The 21762-nt window shown below is 42.5% G+C and overlaps 1 protein-coding gene across 2 annotated transcripts in view; it reads left to right on the forward strand.

The window, feature by feature from the left end:
* Positions 1–21762, forward strand: part of WDFY2 (WD repeat and FYVE domain containing 2) — a 185122-nt gene that overhangs the window by 11666 nt on the left and 151694 nt on the right. The gene's annotated exons all lie outside the window — the stretch shown is intronic.

A 21762-nucleotide genomic window follows, 5' to 3' on the forward strand; every position in this document is an offset into this window, starting at 1 on the left:
AAAGAGTCAGACATGACTGAGGGACTGAACTGAACTGAAAAACTGTTTCAGAGGTATAAGCAACAAATAAGACCAAAAAGGAGAACAAAGTCCTCTACTTGTCTCTTGACAGGGAGTGCTGTTTGTGCTCTCATGTGTCTTTAATTTAAGGAATCTTGGAAAAGAACTGAGACTGGGAGTCTGATCCCTGCTGAACCCTGCATTGACCTTGGGCACCTGGCATTTCAACACTGTAAACATTAGTTCCCTTCTAGCAAAGGAGAATGCAGCCTGGCTGTGATTATGGCACTGTGATGACCCCACATCCGGGTGAGACAAATGTAAAGTCTCCGCACCTCTATGGTCCTAAAACCTGGAGCTGGAGAAAGTGTTCAGAGGGGGCAGACTTGCCACGGGCTTTGGGAGGTGGTGTAAAATGATGCTTTCCGGAGTCTTTGGCTAGCAGCCGTCCTTTATTCCTGGATGAAATATTAAAGAGGCGTCTGTTTTGTATCGATGCCTAATACTAGTTGAACTGGATTCTCTACATTCTTATTTCCAGATGAATCCTGCAGTTTGAAATATCAGTAGTAAACAGTTTAATCCTTCAGTATGAAATATCAGTACTAAACAGTTTAGCTCTGAGTGGTTTTCTGGACCCTAAGTCAGGTCCTGAATTGCCTAGAGTAATGCTTTTGAAACTTTTTGGACCGTAAATCATAGCAAGAAGTACATTTGGCATTTGCTACTGGAGATTCACATACAGGGACAATATAACACACATGTATAACCGGGACAAAAGTTTGGTTAAATGGTGTCCTTTCATTGTGACACGCACACTGATATTTTGTTTTGTCGTAGCCGTCATAAAATCCTAGTTGTGACTCATGCAAATGATTTCGTGACTCAGAATGGATTGAAAACAACAGTTTTTTTTTTCTTTAAACTTTTTTTTTGTATTGTGGTATAGCCGATTTGTGATAGTTTCAGGTGAACAGTGAAGGGATTCAGCTATAGCTATACAAGTATCCATTCTTCCCCAGGCTCCTATCCCATCCGGGCAGCCACATAAAATTGAGAAACTGTTGGAAGTTTTGTACCCTCTTTGTCTGTGTGTAGTTTTGGTTTTCTAGGAGATGGAAATACATTACAGTTCAACTCAGGGACATTTACCCACCAGCCTACCTCACCCCTGACCTGTCTTGCTTTTCTGAATTTCCATAGATTAGAGAATTGACCTTGTCTCATTGGAAGCCTCCGGGTCAAGAGATAACTAACTAAGCCCTTTCAGCTGAGAGCCAAAGAGAGTTCAGAAGAAACCAGGAGTGCAGCAGATTGAACAGCTATTGAAGTAGCTGTGTTTTGGCTTCCTGTGATGTGTTCATTTGTTACTGAGTTAGGACTCAGAAATGATACATCTCATCCAAGTTATGAAAGTCAGTTAGTAGCCTCTTTATATGACTGTACTTTTCTTTTTAGCTGGGTGGATATCCCTGTAATATGGAGCTATTGGGGGATCTTATGTGTTTTCTGCTAGTTATTAAATTTTTAACCTTTTCCTCAGTTTCTAAGGATTAACTTATATTTTAAGTAATTATAATAATAATCCCTCTGAAGGGTGTTTATATTTTAAGTAGAGATAATATAACCATAATAAAGAATAATCGCTCATCTATCTCTCAGCACAGACTGTGTTGTATGTATTTCCCTCTAGCAGTTTTCCTAATGTAACTTTCAAAAATAGGACTGTAATCGTACACATTTCTGTTCTTGTCCCCTACTTAAAATTGTGCCACCAGGTCCCTAGTCTTTAATCATTTTAAGTGGCTGCATATCTTTCCTTCAGTATTCACCCATATTTATTGAATGCTTGTACTATATGAATTTGCTCCTGGAACTCATCATGAACAAGACATCCTACTTTCAAGGTACTGATTACTAGTGGAGACAGCACTGACGATTCCATCACCTACTGTTGGCTGTTTATTTTCAGCTTTTTAAATGTTATGATGAACATTGTTGTGCGTGTAGCTGTTTTTCCTTCCAGGTGATTTCTTTAGGACTAATTGTAAGAAGATTGCCATACTGCTTTCTGAAAGGCTTGTGCCAGTTTATAATTACAGTGACATAGGAAGTATTAGTTTTCCAAATCTGACCAGCCGCTGGTATTATTATTTAAAATTTTGGGGGGGAGGAGGTTTAATTGGGAGATTGGGATAGACATATGCACACTGCTATATATATTATAGATAACTAATAAGAACCTACTGTACAACCCAGGGAATTCTGTTCAATACTCAGTAATGACTTATATGGGAAAAGAATCTAAAAGAGCGAATATATGTGTATGTGTAACTGACTCACCTTGCTGTACGCCTGAAACTAACACAACATTGTAAATCAGCTGTACTCCAATAAAAATTCTAAAAATAAACAATTTCTTCACAATTTGCTTAATAAATTATGGCACTTCATTGATGTTTAATTTGCATATTTGGACTGATTTGTGAATATTTTTCTGTTTGCTTTTTACTTGTTCATTTTTCCTTTTGTGAATTGTCTGTTCCTGACCTCTGTTTCTCCTGAAAATTTTTTGTTTTTTTATATATATAGATATATTTTATAAATATAGTAAGAATACTAACCATATCTCTGTTATATATCCAGATATGTCTTATACTGTACTGTTAGCCTTTTAATTTTTTAATATAGAAAATGTTCACTCTTTAGTTTAACCATCTATCCTTTTCTTAAATTGAAATTTCTTCCATCATTCCTAATTCTTTACCCAGAGATTCATTAAATATTCGTCTTTCATCCTAGTCATAATTTGGTGACAGTATAACTTTTTGATGTTTCTTCTTTTGTATGTTTCATCCGCATGGCTTATTTATTTTACCACTAGAGATTTGTATCTCTTAATCTCCTTCACCGAATTTCACCCTCCCCACTCCCTTACACTTTTAATTATTGTAGCTAATGAATTATTCTTGACTCTGCCATTGAAAATATGTATAATAATAGCTGGACTCTCTTTGGTTTGGTCTGCGAGTTAATGGGAAAAGCATCATTTGGCTCTTTTCCAAACTTCACGATTTCAGAGTCTCTTTCTGCATCTGAGAATAATGATTCCTCTCAGGATTGTTGGGAGGTTTACACGAGATGATATTCCTGTAGCACCTGGCATTGTACTTGGAGCATAGATGGTTCTCAGTACAAGTTAGTTTTATTTTTTACTTATGGTACCATCATGCCTGTTGTCATGGTTTCATTAAGGCTTGACTATTTTAAGAATCGCCTTGGATACACGAAAGTGGGGCTGTGGAATTCTTGTTGGTTTGCTTTCTTATGGTTGAGTCCCTTTATCTTTTCTCTAGATGTATCAAGGTGGGGTTACTCTGTCCTCTTTTTACTGCCACTTCTCAAACTTGTTCTCCCTGAAAGTCAGGGGTCAGGGGAGGTGTGTGGCTGGTGGGTGGCGGTCCTGTGTTCTCTTTTGCAAACTTTTCTCTCTCTCCATTTGCCATCTTGTTCTGAAATGGTGTGTTCACTGCCTCCATTGGCCTCCTGGGGGGCAAGGGCAGTGTATCCTGGGTCTTCCATGGGGAGTATTGGGTTGGCCAAAAACTTTGTTTGGGCTTCTCCGTAGATGGTGCAGAAAAACCCAAATGAACTTTTTGGCCAACCCAATATATTGAGGTGGTGGTTTAGTCTCTCCATCGTATCCAACTGTTTTGCAACCTCATGGACTGAGTGTGGCTGGCCAGGTTTCCTCTATCCATGGGATTTTCAAGGCAAGAATACTGGAGTGGGTTGCCATGTCCTCCTCCAGGGGATTTCCCCAACCGAGGGATCATACCTGCATCTCCTGCATTGGCAGGTGGAAACTTTACCAACTGAGCCACCCAGGAAGCCTGATATATTGCAGTAGGGATGACATTTTAACTACCCGAAGTTTAGCTGTCCTCCACCGGAAGACTGGACATTATAATTTGGCAACTAGTGGGCTGAGGTCCACCCTCAGACAGATTTTGTCTGTATATGCTACGTTTTTAGAAGTTTGAATTGGGAGCCAAGCTTGAAAAATCTGGATTTCACATACAAGTCCAGCTTGTTGGCGTCTCTTGACAAATGAGAAGATGTAGCCGGAAGTCCCCCTCCTGTAAATCCCTGCTCTGCCCACTTGGCCCTGAGAGGCCATGCCCACACCACCCCTGCTGCCTGCTGGCAGGAAGACAGCGCATGGTGAGCAGAGAGCTGTTTTGGCTTCCTCTGAGTCTGAACGGTGCGCTTCCCCTTTTAAGGAGTCAGGGGTTAGAGGGCTTGTTTTTGTCTTTGTGTTTGTTTTCCCGGTATTTAGAAGAAGGAGGAGAAATTGAAAGAAAACCAAAATGCCTATGTTTCTAAAAAATTAGGTGGGGGTGGAGGGAGGTAATTAAGACGCCTTTATGAGAGAACCTGATGTTGCACACAGTAAATAGATGTGTAAATAAAGACAAGTATTGGGAAATTAGGTGTGGCAACCTACCGTTTTTGGACGCCTTGTAACAGTGTTTGGGGCCAGGGACCCAGGTCCCAGAAGCCTGGGTTTGACTCAGTAAGCTTAATTAAACTTTATTTTGGGGCTTCCCTGCTGGCTCAGTGGTAGAGAATCCACGTGCCAATGCAGGAGACACAAGTTCGATCCCTGTTCCAGGAACGTCTCACATGCCGGGAAGCAGCTAAGCCCGTCAGCCACAGCTGTTGAACCTGTGCTCTAGAGCCCAGGAGCTGCTGCTCCTGAAGCCCATGGCTGTGGGCATTTCTGCTGCTGCTGCTAAGTCGCTTCAGGCGTGCCCGACTCTATGAGACCCCATAGACGGCAGCCCACCAGGCTCCCCCGTCCCTGAGATTATCCAGGCAAGAACGCTGGAGTGGGTTGCCATTTCCTTCTCCAATGGGCATTTCTGCTTTAGTGACTGAAAATTTTTCTCTTGTAGAACTGCTCTAGGAATTAGCGATGCTCCCTGGGGCCTCCTCCTTCTCTCCTGACAGCTGCGTTCCCTCAGCTCACTCTAAATGTAAACATATTCACAGGCATTGACATTTTTCTGATTACCTTACATTCTGGGATGCTCATCACTGTGTTTCTCAAGGCCTCCAGCTCAGGACTTAGAATGTGGTAGGCAAAACTGGGGCCATAGAGGCTTGTGTTGTATGTTATTTTACAGTGAGGCCTCCCCCAGTTTATAGGTGGTGGTTTGCTCACTAAGTCGTGTCGGACTCTTGCGACCCCATGGACTGAAGCCCACCAGGCTCGTCTGTCCATGGGATTTCCCAGGCAAGAACACTGGAATGGTTTGCCATTTGCTTCTCCAGAGGATCTTCCTGACCCAGGGATTGAACCTGTGTTTCCCGTATCTTCTGCATTGCAGGCAGATTCTTTACCCGCTGAGTCATCAGGGAAATCCATGCTTTATAGGGTTCACTCTGAAACTAGCTGTCAGGTAGCACTAGTGGTAAAGAACCCGCCTACCAATGCAGGAGAAGTAAGAGATTTGGGTTCGATCCCTGGGTTGGGAAGATCCCCTGGAGGAAGAAATGGCACCCCACTCCAGTATTCTTGCCTGGAGAATCCCAGGGACTGAGGCATCTGGTGGGCTGCAGTCCGTCCATAGGGTCGCACACAGTCGGACATGACTGAAGTGACTTAGGACACACGCACGCAAATGGTGGAGTGTCTTACGTTTTTTGGTACTGTGAACAGAAATCAACCTGGCAGGAGGCTCAGGTATCTTGCAGAATCCAAGGACGGGGATGGATTCGGGCTTTAAGAAGGGAACTAAGGACTGGAGCCTTGCTGCTGCTCATGGGTTGGTTTGTGTCTGCTTCATTCTTTTCTCTTGCTCACGCTGGCTTCCTGTGTTTCTTACTTAGTCCACATGGCTGTCAGCTGCTCCTGAGTTTTACATGTTATAGCCTAGATGAGCAGAGAGAGATGATGTCAGGCTCCCAGTCCCAGTTCCAGAATTCCTGGGGAAGGGACTTACTGGTCCCCAGCCAGGTCATCTGTCCATTCTAGGATTGTGCCCAGAAGCAGAGCCCTGCTGCAGGAATGTAGTAGTCACCGCTGCAGCCTGGGGGTGGGGAGTAGAGGGCAGGTCTCAGCAAAGAGGGGCTTCCCAGGTGGCTCAGTGGTAAAGAAACCGCCTGCCAATGCCCTAGCTGCGGGTTTGATCCCTGGGTCCTGAAGAGTAGGAAGTGGCCACCCACTCCAGTATTCATGCTTGGAAAATTCCAGAGGCATTCTGGTGGGCTCTAGTCCATAGGGTCGCAAAGAACCGGACAAGATTAAGCTTGCACATGCACGCTCAGCTGGAGATGTAAGGTCAGCAATCCAGCATGTGCCCACCGCTTGGGTGGAGCAGGGTGGGTGGGGTTGTTGTCCTGGTAGCCGCAGAATGATGAACTCAGACTCTTGCTTTTCTCATGATTTTCACTGCCCTCTTTCCCTTGAGGTCTGCTCATGTATACAGCCCTTGACACTTTCAGGTAGACATTTCTCCTCACTGCTTCATTGGCTGATTTGACATGTTGACTGCTGCTTTCCTCTAGTGAATATAAAGTGAGGGCTGGGTAGACATTTCACAACTAATGCTGAGCACAAAGCTATTGTTATTTGAGAAATTTCAGCACTGGTGGGTCGACCCCATGTGGTGACCATATTTCTAAACTCCAAAACACATGGCAATGTAAAAGATTTTTTTCCTGATGGATGAGTATAGATAGATGGATGAATGTATATGGATGGATCGATGAATATGTATCGATAGATCAGTGAATATATATATATATATGTAGATAGATAAACAGTATATTTTGTTATATATTTAGTGAACTGAAATTCAAAGAACGGCTTGAAACTAGACTGCTGAGCACATAAGGACACTGTCTTTATCCTATTTCAGGGAGGAGGCTGAAAAAACTCCAGGATATTAATGGTAAGGAATAATAGTTTACATTTACTGAGTACCTGCCATGTGCCGGGCCCTGTGTTCAGCCCTCTCGCAGCCTTTTTCTAACCCTCCAAATGATTTTAGGAAGCTAGTATTTCACTCTTAGTTGAAAGACAGGGATCAGATGCAGCCGAGAAGCAGCAGAATGGGGATGTGCATGCCCCTAGTTCCTTGGACCCCACAGCCCTGTCACGCATCCTCCCTGCACTACACGAGCCCTCAGAGCTGTAGAGGGGCCAGCGAGGAGCCTCCACGGCCATCACAGCAGGCTGAACTTGGTTTTTCAGAGGAAAAGCTAGCAGATCAGTCAACAAGTGACAATGCAAATTAAGTGAAAAGAGGGCAGACATCCTTTTTCCATCTGTGCGATGCCTTCTTCATCTGCTCTAAGTATGGGTATTACAAAACTGTCGATATAACTAGGAATGATATCAGGAAGAGCTATGCATTTCCTGGTGGACAGCAGGGTCTGTGAATGATGAGGGCCTTTTGGGCTCCGTGGGTGTGTTTGTAGGCTGATCCGTCTCACATAACCAGACCTCTGGAGATCGGTGGTCCTTGTCTCTCTTCGTCCTGCCATCTCAGCCTGTGGCTTTCATCCCTACGGTTGCCCCATGACTGAAGACGGTTCTCTGGCTTTCAGTGTCACATGTGGTCATAAATCGATCACAAGGCCACCTAGCTGCAGGGGAGGATGGTGCATTTGTTTATTCATTGATTGATTTTTAACACTTTTTTTTTTTTTTCTTTTTGGTCATGCCACATGGTATGCAGAATTTTAGCTTCCTGACCAGGAATTGAACCTGCACCCTTTGCATTGGAAGTGCAGAGTTAACCACTGGACCACCAGGGAAGTACCAACACTTCGACAAATTTGGATAGTGGGAAGACAAATAACTACTGTGATCTCAAATGAGACCGTTGCCTAGGCAAACCACGCTGTACTCTTTGAACCAGTGTTGACTTTAAGCTTGGGAATAGCCTTGACCCCATGTGGGCTCCATTTGAATTTTTTAGCCTGTTCAACTGATGACAACTCCTCCTCCTCCTCCAGCTTTGCCCCTTCTGCTTAAAGCACTGCAGGACTGCCTTTGCTGCTTGGAATGGCTTCCCAGATTGGCCAAATGCGGGAATCTAAATCCTAGTATCAGGATTAGAAATCTGTGGTTTCTTAAAGTCATGGGTATAGGCCAGGGACTTTTATGCTTTATTGTTGTTGTTTAGTTGCTCAGTTTAGTTCAGTCACTCAGTCGTGTCCGACTCTTTGCGACCCCATGAAACGCAGCACACCAGGCCTCCCTGTCCATCACCAACTCCCGGAGTTCAGTTAAACTCACGTCCTTCAAGTCGGTGATGCCATCCAGCCATCTCATCCTCTGTTGTCCCCTTCTCCTCCTGCCCCCAATCCCTCCCAGCATCAGAGTTTTTTCCAAAGAGTCAACTCTTCGCATGAGGTGGCCAAAGTACTGGAGTTTCAGCTTCAGCATCATTCCTTCCAAAGAAATCCCAGGGCTGATCTCCTTCAGAATGGACTGGTTGGATCTCCTTGCAGTCCAAGGGACTCTCAAGAGTCTTCTCCAACACCACAGTTCAAAAGCATCAATTCTTCTGCACTCAGCTTTCTTCACAGTCCAACTCTCACATCCATACATGACCACTGGAAAAACCATAGCCTTGACTAGACGAACCTTTGTTGGCAAAGTAATGTCTCTGCTTTTCAATATGCTTTCTAGGTTGGTCATAACTTTCCTTCCAAGGAGTAAGCATCCTTTAATTTCATGGCTGGAGTCACCATCTGCAGTGATTTTGGAGCCCCAAAAAGTAAAGTCTGACACTGTTTCCACTGTTTTCCCCATCTATTTCTCATGAAGTGATGGGACCATGATCTTCGTTTTCTGAATGTTGAGCTTTAAGCCAACTTTTTCGCTCTCTTTTACTTTCATCAAGAGGCTTTTTAGTTCCTCTTCACTTTCTGCCACACGGGTGGTGTCATCTGCATATCTGAGGTTATTGATATTTCTCCTGGTAATCTTGAATCCAGCTTGTGCTTCTTCCAGCCCAGCGTTTCTCATGATGTACTCTGCATAGAAGTTAAAGGTATTTAATTGGTCATGGACCACCCTCATGTTCATCAATTATTCTGGCAAACAGGAAGACCATCAGGAAGTTTCCCCAATTCTTGTAGGCCTTTTAGAACCAACTGAACTCATTCATTTGCTCTTCTCATTTAGAATCAGATATTGAACTGCCGGAAGAGTTTGTAATTGTCCAACCCGTGGATGCTCTCTCTCCTGAACAGTTGCAGTATGTTTTCTACTAATATGTTTTTAAAGTTTATTTTCTGTGGGATATAGTAGATTCCCAATCTTGTGTTAGTTTCGGGTGTATAGCAAAGTGGCTTGCCATGCATATACATGCATCTATTCTTTGCCAGATTCTTTTCCCATATAGGTTATTACAGAGTATTGAGTAGAGTTCTCTGTGCTATATTTGTTGATTATTTATTTTATATATAGTGCTGTGTGTTTGTTAGTTCCAGCCCCCTAATTTATTCCTCCTCTCCTTCCGCCAGCTTCCAAGATGACTTTTTTCCCCCTCTTGTTACTCTATGAGTTTGTTCTTATCTTTGATTCTAGGATAAATTGAGGCAATTCTCTTCTCACTATAAATCAAAAGCACAAGGCAGAGACAAGAAGAGCCAACGTTGGATGGTAAAGAAAGACAGATAGATCGGCCTGAGTTGAATCCCAGCTCCTCCACTTACTAGCTGTGTGACTCATCTCGTCGAGGTTAAAATCAATTTTAAAATGTGTTGGTGTGGGGCTTCCCTGGTGGCTCAGTGGTGAGGAATCCACCTGCCAGTGCAGGAGATGCAGGTTCCATCCCTGATCCTAGAATATTCCACGTGCCATGGAGCAACCAAGCCCGTGTGCCACAACTATTGAGCCTGTGCTCCAGAGCCCAGGAGCCACAACTGCTGAAGCCAGTGCGCCCTGGAGCCCTTGCTCTGGAACAAGAAAAACCGCAATGAGAAGCCTGCCCAGCGCAACTGAAAAGTAGCCCCTGCTTGCCATAACTGGAGAAAGCCTGGTGGCAGCAACGAACACCCAGCACAGCCAGAGATATTAATGAGCAAATAAGAAATGTGGTAGGGCGCTCGTAATTATTAAAGTGCAGAAAGAGTTATATGTAAAGGTTCTGGTGCAGGATAGGATTTTTAGATGTTAGAAAATGCATTCATTCAGGGGTTTCCCTGGTGCCTGTGATGCAGGAGAGACAGATTGAATCCCTGGGTTGGACAGATCCCCTGGAGAAGGAAATGTCAATCCGTTCCAGTTTTCTTGCCTGGGAAATCCCATGGACAGAGGAGCCTGGTGGGCTACAGTCCACGGGGTCGCAGAGTCAGACATGACTTAGCGATTAAGCACCAACAAGGGCTTCGACTCTGCACTCTCAGTGCAGGGGCATGGGTTTGATCCCTGGTCAGGGGACCAAGATCCTGCATGCTGCAGCTAAGAGTTTGCATGCCATGACGACGATCAAAGATCCTGAGCGCTGCAGTGAAGACCTGGCACCGCCAAAATAAATAAGCAAAAATAGATATTGGGAAAAGAAAATGCGTTAATTCAATTGATGTCTCCAGTTCAAAAATTTAGGAGATTTGGTGTGTGGCATAGTCTGAAGCATAGTGTCCGGCACATTACAAGCACTCAATAACTAACTCTGCATCAAATTAATAACCCAAGAATTTATGTAACTCTTTGTCAAAGTGGAGAAGAAATTCCCTAGGGGTAAAGTTGTTACTTCTGTTGTTTATTTATCTTCAGTTATACAGTCGGGTCAGGTATTATTATAACGGATCGTTTGGGAAACAAGCACTTTGTAAATGGTAGTTATTATCACGACCCAGAAACTGGATTCTAAAGCAGTAGAGCAGGAGATGCACCTGTCACTAGCAAACTGTCATTTGACCTTCTGGTAACAAAATATATCTTGTTTATGTCAGCGGAGTATGAGCAAGATGGTCACAACAGGCCTGTAGATGTGGTTTTGTAGTTAAGAGGACATGGAGCCCCTTTTGTATTTGGAATCATTTTGGTTAAAAAAAAATGCAAATAAATATAACTCACAGTATGCCACTGTATTTTCAATTTTGGGATAAAATATTATATACTTCAGCTAACAAAATTGAGCTGTTTGCCAACATTGTCACTCTTAATTTATAATTCAGCGTACCTACCTGCATATAAAGCAGTAATTTTTCACCATTTAATGCTAGTGGTTGTTAGTTTCTTTCCCACTGAATGGACAAGATAATTTATCTTGCTCTAATAGTCTGTGGCAGAAAGCAGAAGCCCCGCAGTGCCAGTGTTCATGTAATTCAGTGACTTCAACTATGCGAAATGTAACTAAAACCTAGAAAATAAGTAAAAGTGACCTGTAGCATTCAAAATGTGATACAGGAACCCTGCTCCCTAAAATGTGTATATTTTCTTCCTAGACATACCCTTTAGACACCTACTAATACACTGATATTATACTGAAATGTGTTAATATTTACTGAAATACCGTATTTCATTGACTTGAAGATCCACATTTTTTTTTCTTTAAACATCAGGATTAGTGGTTTCAAGTAACAATTACTGTTTGCATAAGGTTCAGTGAGTTGGCTGGGGTGGTTGGTAGACCTGTCTGGACTTGTTTACATGACAGAAAGGCAGCAGCTAGAGAGAAGGGGAGCTCCAACCTGCAAGTACTTTTGCAGCTTCTGTTTGAGCCACGTTTGCTAATGTCTCACTGGCCAAAGCAAGTTACACAGTCAGGCCCAGGGTCAGGGAGTGGGGTAGTAGACTGCCTGTTGATGAAAAGGGCAGCCACACCACAGACTGTGGCCACAGACACTGAGATAGGAGGGGTTTCTGAGTGTATTTTTGCCAGCCGTCTACCATCATATTGCAGTGAAATCATAGTTAGTGTTTTATCTTTCTCAGTCATAAATAATGTATCTATGATTGATGATAGAGTTGATTAAATAGGGTATATATATTCAGTTTTTGATAGAAACAATTCATACTGAGTGTCAGAATTTAAAATAATATAGAGGGACTTCCCTGGTGGCCCAGGGAAGGAATCTGCCTTCCAAGGCAGGGGACATGGGTTCGATCCCTGGTTGGGGAGCTAAGATTCCACATGCTGCAGAGCAACTAAGCCTGAGTGCCACACGCCTGCAACACCTCAGCTAGAGGGAAGTGTGCTTGCTGCTGTGAAGAGTCTGTGCCCCACAATGAAAGATCCTGCAAGTTGTAACTAAAACCCAATGCAGCCAAAAATAAAATTAATTCATTAATTAAAGGGGCTTCCCAGGTAGTGCTAATGATAAAGAGTCCACCTGCCAGTGCAAGAGACGCAAGAGACGTGGGTTCAATCCCTGGGTCTGGAGGTCCCCTGGAGTAGGAAATGTCACCCAGCTCCAGTATTCTTGCCTGGGAAATGCCATGGACAGAGGAGTCTGGTGGACGACAGTATATGGGGTCGCAAACGGTTGGACACGACTGGGCGGCTAAGCACACACGTAAGAGTTAAAGTGCTTCCTCCTTCCCTTTTCCCCACATCTCAAATCCTAAAGGCATCCTCCAAGGACAGTTTGGTGTATATTTGCTGTGCTGGGCTGAACAGGGCCCCCCCCCCCCCAAAGATGTATTTTTTATTTTATTTAGAAATATTTATTTTAAATTATTTGTTTGGCTGTGCCAGGTCTTAGTTGCCAGCACGCAGGATCTCTGACCTTTGTTGTGGCATGTGGGAGTTTTTAGCTGTGGCATGCAGGGTCTAATTCCCTGACCAGGGATCGAACCCAGGCTCACCACACTGGGAGTTCAGAGTCTTAGTTGCTGGACCACCAGGGAAGTTCCCATTTGAATTGATTTAAACCACTAAGTTTGTTGTAGTGATTTGTTACAGCAGCAAATGCGCATGTCTATTTAATTTTTTGCTTTTAAAGAAATACTTGGTTATTGGCTAGAAATTCAAATAAAATGAAAGGGTAGAAAGTAAAATCTCCTATTTTTCTTCATCAGCTATTCCTACTGTTAATAGTTTCTTACCCATTTATAAGACTTCAGGAGTAGCCGTATTCATTCTTTCCTTTTGATACAAATAAGATCATATCAGACATGCTTATTTCTTACTCAGCAGCTTGCTTATCTAATTATAGTCTTGGACATATTTTTGTATCAGAATGAGGTGATCTGCCTTATTCAGTACCATAGTTTATCAGTCCCCTATTACAGAAGACTTATGTTTTTCTTTCTTTTGTTACAAACAATGCTGCAGTGAAGGATCTTCAGTAAATCTCATTGGCTGTTATCTAAAAATATAATTGCAAGCAATTAAATTACGACCTGGATGAATGTCACTTTGTGTGTGTGTTTATGCAAGTGCGTGCTGGAATAAGGGTGGGGAAATGTGTGATGGTGGTGATGGTTTAGACTAAGTCATGTCTGACTCTTGCAACCCCATGGACTGTAACCCACCAGGCTCTTCGGTCCGTGGGATTTCCCAAGCAGGAATACTGGAGTGGGTGGCCATGTCCTTCTCTAGGGGAAATGTTTATCTTCCTGTTAAACTTTTTGCATATGTGTTATTTTAACTTTTTTTTTTAAGTTGTGAAAAGCATCTAATACATAAATGTATAGTTAAAATGCACTATTGGAAAGGAAACACCCTTGTCAAGAAATTGAACATTTCTGACCAAAATTGAAAAAGACACGTGTCCCATTGTTCATTGCAGCACTATTTACAATAGCTAGAACATGGAAGCAACCTAGATGTCCACTGACAGATGAATGGATAAAGAAATTGTGGTACATGTACCCAATGGAATATTATTCAGCCATGAAAAGGAATGCATTTGAGTCAGTTCTGATGAGGTGGATGAACTGAGAACCTATTATAAAGAGTGAAGTGAGTCAGAAAGAGAAGGATAAATATCGTATCCTAACGTATATATGGGGCTTCCCTGGTGGCTCAGAGGGTAAAGAGTCTGCCTGCAATGCAGAAGACCTGGGTTTGATCCCTGGGTCAGGAAGATCCCCTGGAGAAGGAAATGGCAACCCACTCCAGTACTCTTGCCGTAAAATCCCATGGACAGAGAAGCCTGGTAGACTACAGTCTATGGGATTGCAAAGAGTTGGACACGACTGAGCAACTTCTCTTTTCACTTCAACGCATATATACAGAATCTAGAAAAATGGTACTGAAGAATTTATTTACAGGGCAGAGATGGAGAAACAGACATAGAGAATAGACTTATGGACATGGGGAGAGGGGAGGGGAGGGTGAGATGTATGGAAAGAGTAACATGGAAACTTACATTACCATATGTAAAATAGATAGCCAACAGGAATTTGCTGTATGGCTCAGGAAGCTCAAACAGGGGCTCTGTATCAACCTGAAATGGTGGGGTGGGACGGGAGATGGGAGGGAGGTTCAAAAGGGAGGGGATATATATATATATATATATATATATATATATATACCTATGGCTGATTCATGTTGAGGTTTGACAGAAAACAACAAAATTCTGTAAAGCAATTATCCTTCAATTAAAAAAAAAAATCTATAGAAAAAGAAATTGAACATTCCTGGCCTCTAGAAGGACCTTGTATGCCCTTTCCTGATTTATAGCCCCCAGAGGGAAACAGTATTCTGACTTTTATTACTGCCATTTACCTTAAGTAGAACTCTTAACAAATTTGGCCATCTGGCTCTCAGAAAATTAGGATTGTGATCTAGAAAAGAATATATACATATATGTATAACTGAGTCACTTTGCTCTATACTTGAAACTAACACAACATTGTAAATTAACTATGCTGCTGTTGCTGTTAAGTCGCTTCAGTTGTGTCTGCGACCCCACAGACGGCAGCCCACCAGGCTCCCCTGTCCCTGGGATTCTCCAGGCAAGAACACTGGAGTGGGTTGCCATTTCCTTGTCCAATGCATGAAAGTGAAAAGTGAAAGTGAAGTCACTCAGTTGTGTTCGACTCTTCCAGACCCCGTGGACTGCAGCCTACCAGGCTCCTCTGTCCATGGGATTTTCCAGGCAAGAGTACTGGAGTGGGGTGCCAAAAAAGAATATTAGGATTGGTAAGGGTTGGTGGGGCTTCCCAGGTGGTGCTAGTGATAAAGAACCCACAGGAGACGGAAGAGACCTGGGTTCGATCCCTGGGTCAGGAAGATCCCCTGGAGGAGGGCATGGCAACCCACTCCTGTATTCTTGCCTGGAGAATCCCATGATCAGAGGAGTCTGGCGGGCTACAGTCCACAGGGTTGTAAAGAGTCGGACACGACTGAAGCGACCTAGCGCAGCAGCACTAGCAGCAAGGATTGGTGTAAATGTACAACTTAACAGTTATCCCTCAGCATTCGAGAAGGATTGATTCGAGGACCCTTGAGGATACAAAAATCTGCAGATGCTCAATCCCTTGTATAAATGCCACAGAGGGACTGCCCAATGGCTAAGACTGCATGCTTCCAGTGCACGGGGCGCGGGTTTGATCCCTGGGCAGGTAACTACAACCGACAAGCTGCAACTAAAGACCCCACATATTGCATCTAAGACCTGGCACAGCCAAATAAATATATATATTTTAAATGGCATAGAATTTGCATGTAACCCACACACATGCACCTGTGTTTGGAAGGCCAACTATCCTTGTAAGATTCCCGGAAAAATATATAATGTCAAATCTGCTTTCAATGGACAACAACCATGGAAAATACCTTTTGTAGGTTTGTTCCTGGGATTCTTCAGTTGTCTGCATTTTGTGTGTATTTGATTGTTTTTTTTCTACATGTATCAATGCCATTTTAGCTCTACCCTTTGCAAGTATCATTTTTAGAAATGATGGCTGAAATGTGGTTCTGCTTTTTGGCCTTCATCCAGAATTCATGAGTGGAGAAGAGCAGCAAAGAGGAATCTGGTTTAATGCTGAGAGCCTGTCAGTTTTTTCCCCCCTACATTCATGATTTTAGTTTTGGGTGGTATGGAAAGTAAGAGAAGTCAACAAAAGCTAAAGCCATTGTAATTGATTTATAGTCACGCATGTTGTGATAATTTCATATGTTCATGATGAAGAATGCTTGTGTTAAGAAATAGTTATGTAGTTAAGTATGGACAAGGTAGGAATTTTGCTTTGTTTGCTGTGTTATCCCTAGTGCTTAGAGTAGTACCTGGTACACAGCAGAAGCTCAGAAAATACTAACTATAGAAGTATATATATAAATGTGTATATATATATATATATATATATATAGGCTGCAAAACCTACTGCTGCTGCTTCATATTGGTAGCGTGCAGGTATTTGGAATGTGTATGTATATTCATAGTAGTTCAAGACCTCACATTTTATTATTTGAATGGGGGTCATTATTTGTTGTTTAGCTGCTAAGTTGCATTGGACTCTTTTGCCCCTCTGAACTGTAGCCCTCCAGGCTCCTCTGTCCATGGCATTTCCCAGGCAAGAATACTAAAGGGGGTTGCCATTTCCTTCTCCAGGGGATTTTACTGACCCAGGGATGGAACCCTTGTTTCCTGCATTTGCAGGCGGATTCTTTACTACTGAGCCACCTGGGAAGCCCTGTGGTCATTACTGTTTGCTGGGTAGTGACTTTTTAAAAAAGAATACCCTTTATTTTGAGTGAGTATATTTCATCCGAGATTTTGGGGAACTCTGCTTCCTCAATACTTCCTCAATACACAACATTCTCTTTGAATGAATAATTCTTTAAAAAGCATGTTATACTTTACAGGTTTTCATGCTTTATCACTTGATCCTTACTACAGCACTTGTGAACTACGGGATTCCTGACATTTGATTATCCGCCTAGTTATCTACTTCATTTTTTCTTGCTGATGGAACCCCAATTTTGTGCAGGTGCTCACCCCTACCCCACTGTGACTTCAAACTAAATTTTGATCAGTTTGAGCCCATTATGGTAAGTTCCTTGCTTTTGCCAGGGATTGGTTTAGAAAGAGGCACGTGACCCATTTCTGGCCAGTGATGTGAGAGGGAGGGTCTGCTGGCAGAAGGCCCCTCCCTTCCCCTCCCTCCCTCCCTCCCTCCCCCTTAGCCCCACAATCCTCACCCCAACCCACCCACCCCCCGCCACACACACACACACACACGCACGCGCACACACACACGCACGCACGCACACACGGAAGAAATGAGCTCTGTTTTTCTGCTACTTGTGTGGACTGGATGTGACCACTTGGAGCTGCTCTAGCAGTTTCGAGACTACAAGCAGAGATAGCCTGAAAATAAGCTGTATGCTGAATATGATGGAAGAGAAAGATGGAGAGAACCAGCTACCAAATGAACCAACCCTGGAGCAGCCCTGCTGCTTGCCTTATTACCTGAGAATAAATTTCCCTTTTTGAGAACATCCTGATATTGGTATCCTTATTGCCCTTTTACAGGCAAGGAAACTGAGACTCATGGACCTTTAAATAGGATGATCGTCGTTAGACGGCTGACTTCTCTGTTGAAGTGGGGAGAATTGAAACACGTGCTCTGGTTCCTCACCCAGGGCTCTTCCTGTTCCATGCGCAGCTTCTCTGTCAACAGCCCTGCCTCCAGGTTGGGAGGGAACTGGATTACCAAATTTAGATATTTTTGTTTGAAATCCATTTTAGATAGTTCCTAGTTATTTTGTGGTTGATTACTTGTGACAAATACTGCTTTGAAATTCTCATGGATATTGTGATTGCCTTCTTACCTTGGCTGACATAAATTGAAACTTTATAAATTAACAACTTTTACAAGTAAAGTAAATTTTTTTTTTTTTTACTATTTGGCATATATACATTTCAAAAAATTTTTTTTAATACTCTGCCTGAGTTTGTAGATAGGTATTTTAAAAACTGTGTTAAATTCTGAGAAGTGATATGGTTCATCTGTAAAGGAATTAAAATAATCATTGACCAGCCTATTGGACTGAATGGGAGTAGGGGCTGGCTGGCTGGCTTTGGAAGCAGTATTGGCATTTGTTAACATGGAAAGGTATGGCTGACCGTATTCATGATGTTCTTTGCACTACCATTTACAGATTGTCCTTGGACTTTCTTTTCTGCGTCCAATCCTGCTCTTCCCTCATCTTCCCTTCCCCTTAGGGGTAGAGAGGGTAGAGAGAGTGATCAGTGGCCTGAGGTATAGTCCTTATTGCAGAGCCAAACTGGACAGTGTCTGATCTGAGGAAAGGAGCTTATTCACAGTTGAAGAATTCAGTTAAAGCATATTTAATGTCATGTGAAAGGCACTTAGATGGGGGAAGATTGGGTATTTTTGAAAAGAAAATGATTCTTGAATGAACTTATGGTTATTAGTGGTGAAGAGTTGAGGGAAGGATAGACTGGGAGTTTGGGATGGACATGTACACACTGCTGTGTTTTAAACAGATAACTGATAAGGAGATACTGTAAAAAAAATTATTTGAAAAAAGACAGCGAAAAATAAAACCATCTTACAAAAAGGAAAGAAAAGTTTTCCTGGTGGAAGCAGTGACTGAGTCCCCTGCCTCCTGGAGACTGCGGTGTGTGTCTCCCTCCTCCCCTTCCTTCTCAGGCGGAAGCGACGGCCGTGCTGTTGAGGACCTCTGGGTGGGGCAGAACCTGCTCTTCTCTTGGCCCTTTGGCTCCTTCCTTGGGGCTGGGGGGCTGGCCAGCTGAAGTGAGCAGACTAAAAATAGGACCAGTTCTTCAGCAAAGTGGCTGAGTTCCCTCAGCTTGTTCTTTGCCTTCCTAATCTAGTAAAATATAGTACATTGAAGAATCTGATCTTGGAGAGTGGTGGGATTTTCACTGGGCACCTTCCAGAATATTTTCTTAATTCTTGATTTCACTTAAAACTACAAGTGAACCCAAATTCTTAATTACTAATGACAAAAATTAAAATTCAGTTTTGTATAATTATTAAGAGTATCTTCAGTGTATAATCCCCCCCCCCCCCACCTCCGCATTGGAAAGCTTTTTGTCCTTAAAACTTTATTTCACAACTGTGATGAGCTGTGTGATGTCCTGATAAGGGTAACTGAACACCAGGATTAGCACAGGTGACACCATATGTTGTGATTATCAGCTTCTCCTTAAGGGTCCTCTTGGGCTTCTGTTTGAAGTGCTTAATGATTTGATTTCTCCTTTTAAAATTAAATAAACGTGTGAGTGGAGAACTTTCCCTTCAAACCAGCGTAGCTACTCTTCAGGAGACCATCTGGAGCCATGAAAATGGGGAGTATTTTAAGATCTGTATGAAGGTATTCGGCTTCACCATGTAGTTTGGGTATTAACAGAAAACCTGCTGCAAATAACAGAAAACCTGACTCATTCATAGTCGCCAACAAATTAAGGGGTTATTTTCCTCTTGTTATTACTGTGAGAAGTCCAGAAGTGGGCGTTTCAGGATTGGTCAAAGCCGTCAAAGACCCAGACCTCTGCCTTTCCATGTGGCCGTCTTTAGTCATCTTGTCACTTCGAAGTCTCAAGATGGCTGCTCTCCAGCCAGCATTGCGTCTGCCTTCCAGGCAAGAAAGAGGAGGAGGGCAGATGGCAAAAAGGCATGTACCAGCTGTGCCTGTTCTCTTTCAAAGAGCTTCCTGGAAACTCAGTTCAGTGACTTCTGCTTGCATCTCATTAACCAGAACTGTGTCATACTGCCGCCCCCAGCTGTACACGAGGCTGGGAAATGCAGTTGTGTTTTGGTGGGGCAGGTTGACATGCTGAACGCAACTGGAATTCTGAACACAATTGGAATCCTCTCAAAATAATTCAAATTATTTTGAGAGGATTATGTTGCCCCTAAATTAATGAGACTCAAGAAAAATAAGATAAATGAACATTAATGGAAAGCCTACTGCATACTAGATGCTGTGCTAGTTGCTTCTGGGTGGGTTTATGTTATTTAAGCATCAGCACTCAGAAAGGTCATATGCACATTTATTTAAAAGGATAAAAAAGTAAGTTCAGGGTGGTTTTATAGAGGATTCATTTATTAATTTATTCTTTGTGGCAATGTCCTTGTGTTTAACCTATTAAGCTTGGAATTAATGTAAAGGACTGTATCTTGAAACCCAGATACTATAATGGGGAATTTTTACAAGTTTAATTATATTAACTTAATATGTTGAAGCATCCATAAATGGAGGCTTAGAGAAAATATTTGCAGTATAGATGAAACAGTCTTAATATTCATAACAGATAAAATCTTCTACAAGTAAATAATAAAAATTCAGCTTATTAGAAAAATGAAAAAATATGGAAAAGCAGCCGTGTCTCTGAAGCAAATAGTCTGAAAAAGTTGGGGGAAAAAAACAATGCAAATGAAAAGAAATACTGAATCACTATGTCTTTGATCCCCAGCTTGGCAAATATTTAAAAAACTGATAATAACCAGTTTCACCCAGATTCTAGGGAGAAAAAGCACTTTTATGTACTGTTGGCAGTACTGTTAGATTGATACCATTGTTTCGGAGAGCAGTTTGGTGTTATCTGTCAAAATGTGAAATGTACGTACCCGCTGACTTAGCAGGACCCCTTCTTGAGATAATGGCATGATTTTACAAAGATGTTAATTGTGGCATTGCAATTAAATATAAATGTGGAACAAGCCAAAATGTTCATCAATAGGGACATGGTTAAGTAAATTATGTGATGGCCATACAATGCAATTATTTAACTGAAAAGTTGTCTGTGGACTATTAAGTAGTAATAGTAATTACTGTTACTATATAAGTAATAAAGTATTTAACATGTATACTATTTTTGGGATAGTATAAAAATAAATCTATATATGTATACAAAAGAATTGGAGTAAGAGGTCTGACAATTTTTCACTTTTTATATGTAGACTTTCTATGTGTAGATATTATTTGAATTTTTTTACAAAAGTGAATTACTTTTGTGTGTATTTACATAGTTTGCAAGGATGAGTTACGTTTTTTGAAAACCAGTAGTGACTTTTTAAAGCAGAATTAAAAAAAAAAGGGATGTAAGCATTTTAAATTCTATAAAAATGCTAAAATGCTAATAGTGATTTTTATGGCTTGTCTTCTGGGAGTTATGGGGGAGCAGGAGGCAAACGATGTGGTAGGGAGAAAACGGCCTGGATTAGTGAACAACCTGAATGATACAATATCGGAGAAGAAATAGTATGTATCTTTCTGTTACCTTGTATAGGACAGAATAGGCTAGATTATATTGCAGTGACAACCAACCTCCAAATGTCAGAGGCTTATGCCACAAAGATTTATTTCTCACTCATGGTTCATGGCTATTGAGAGTTGTCGATCCCTGGGTTGGGAAGATCCCTGGAGAAGGGGAAGGCTCCCCACTCCAGCATTCTGGCCTGAAGAATCCCACGGACTGTATGTAGTCCACAGGGTCTCAAAGAGTCGGACATGACTCAGCGACTTTCACTTTCACGCTTCACTGTGGGCTCTGCAGAGTTGGGTCGGCCAACAGAGCCTCCATCCACTAACTTGGGCAGTGCCACTCACCGCATCGGGGTGGGGACTTGGCAGATCCTGCGCTGGCTTTTATAAACCTCTTCCCAGAAGTGAGCCACCTCACTTCCACTTAACATCACATCAGTCAAAGCAAGTCTCATGGTCATGCCTAAATTTAAAGAGGCTGGGAAGAGCATCCTACCACGTGCTTGGGAGGAGGCACATCGGAGGCTTTGGGAACACCCGGATGACTCCTGTAGCGCTTCATAGGGGAACTATGAGATGA

Source organism: Ovis canadensis, chromosome 10 (genome assembly GCF_042477335.2).
Source record: "Ovis canadensis isolate MfBH-ARS-UI-01 breed Bighorn chromosome 10, ARS-UI_OviCan_v2, whole genome shotgun sequence".
In the NCBI taxonomy this organism is placed as follows: Eukaryota; Metazoa; Chordata; class Mammalia; order Artiodactyla; family Bovidae; genus Ovis; species Ovis canadensis.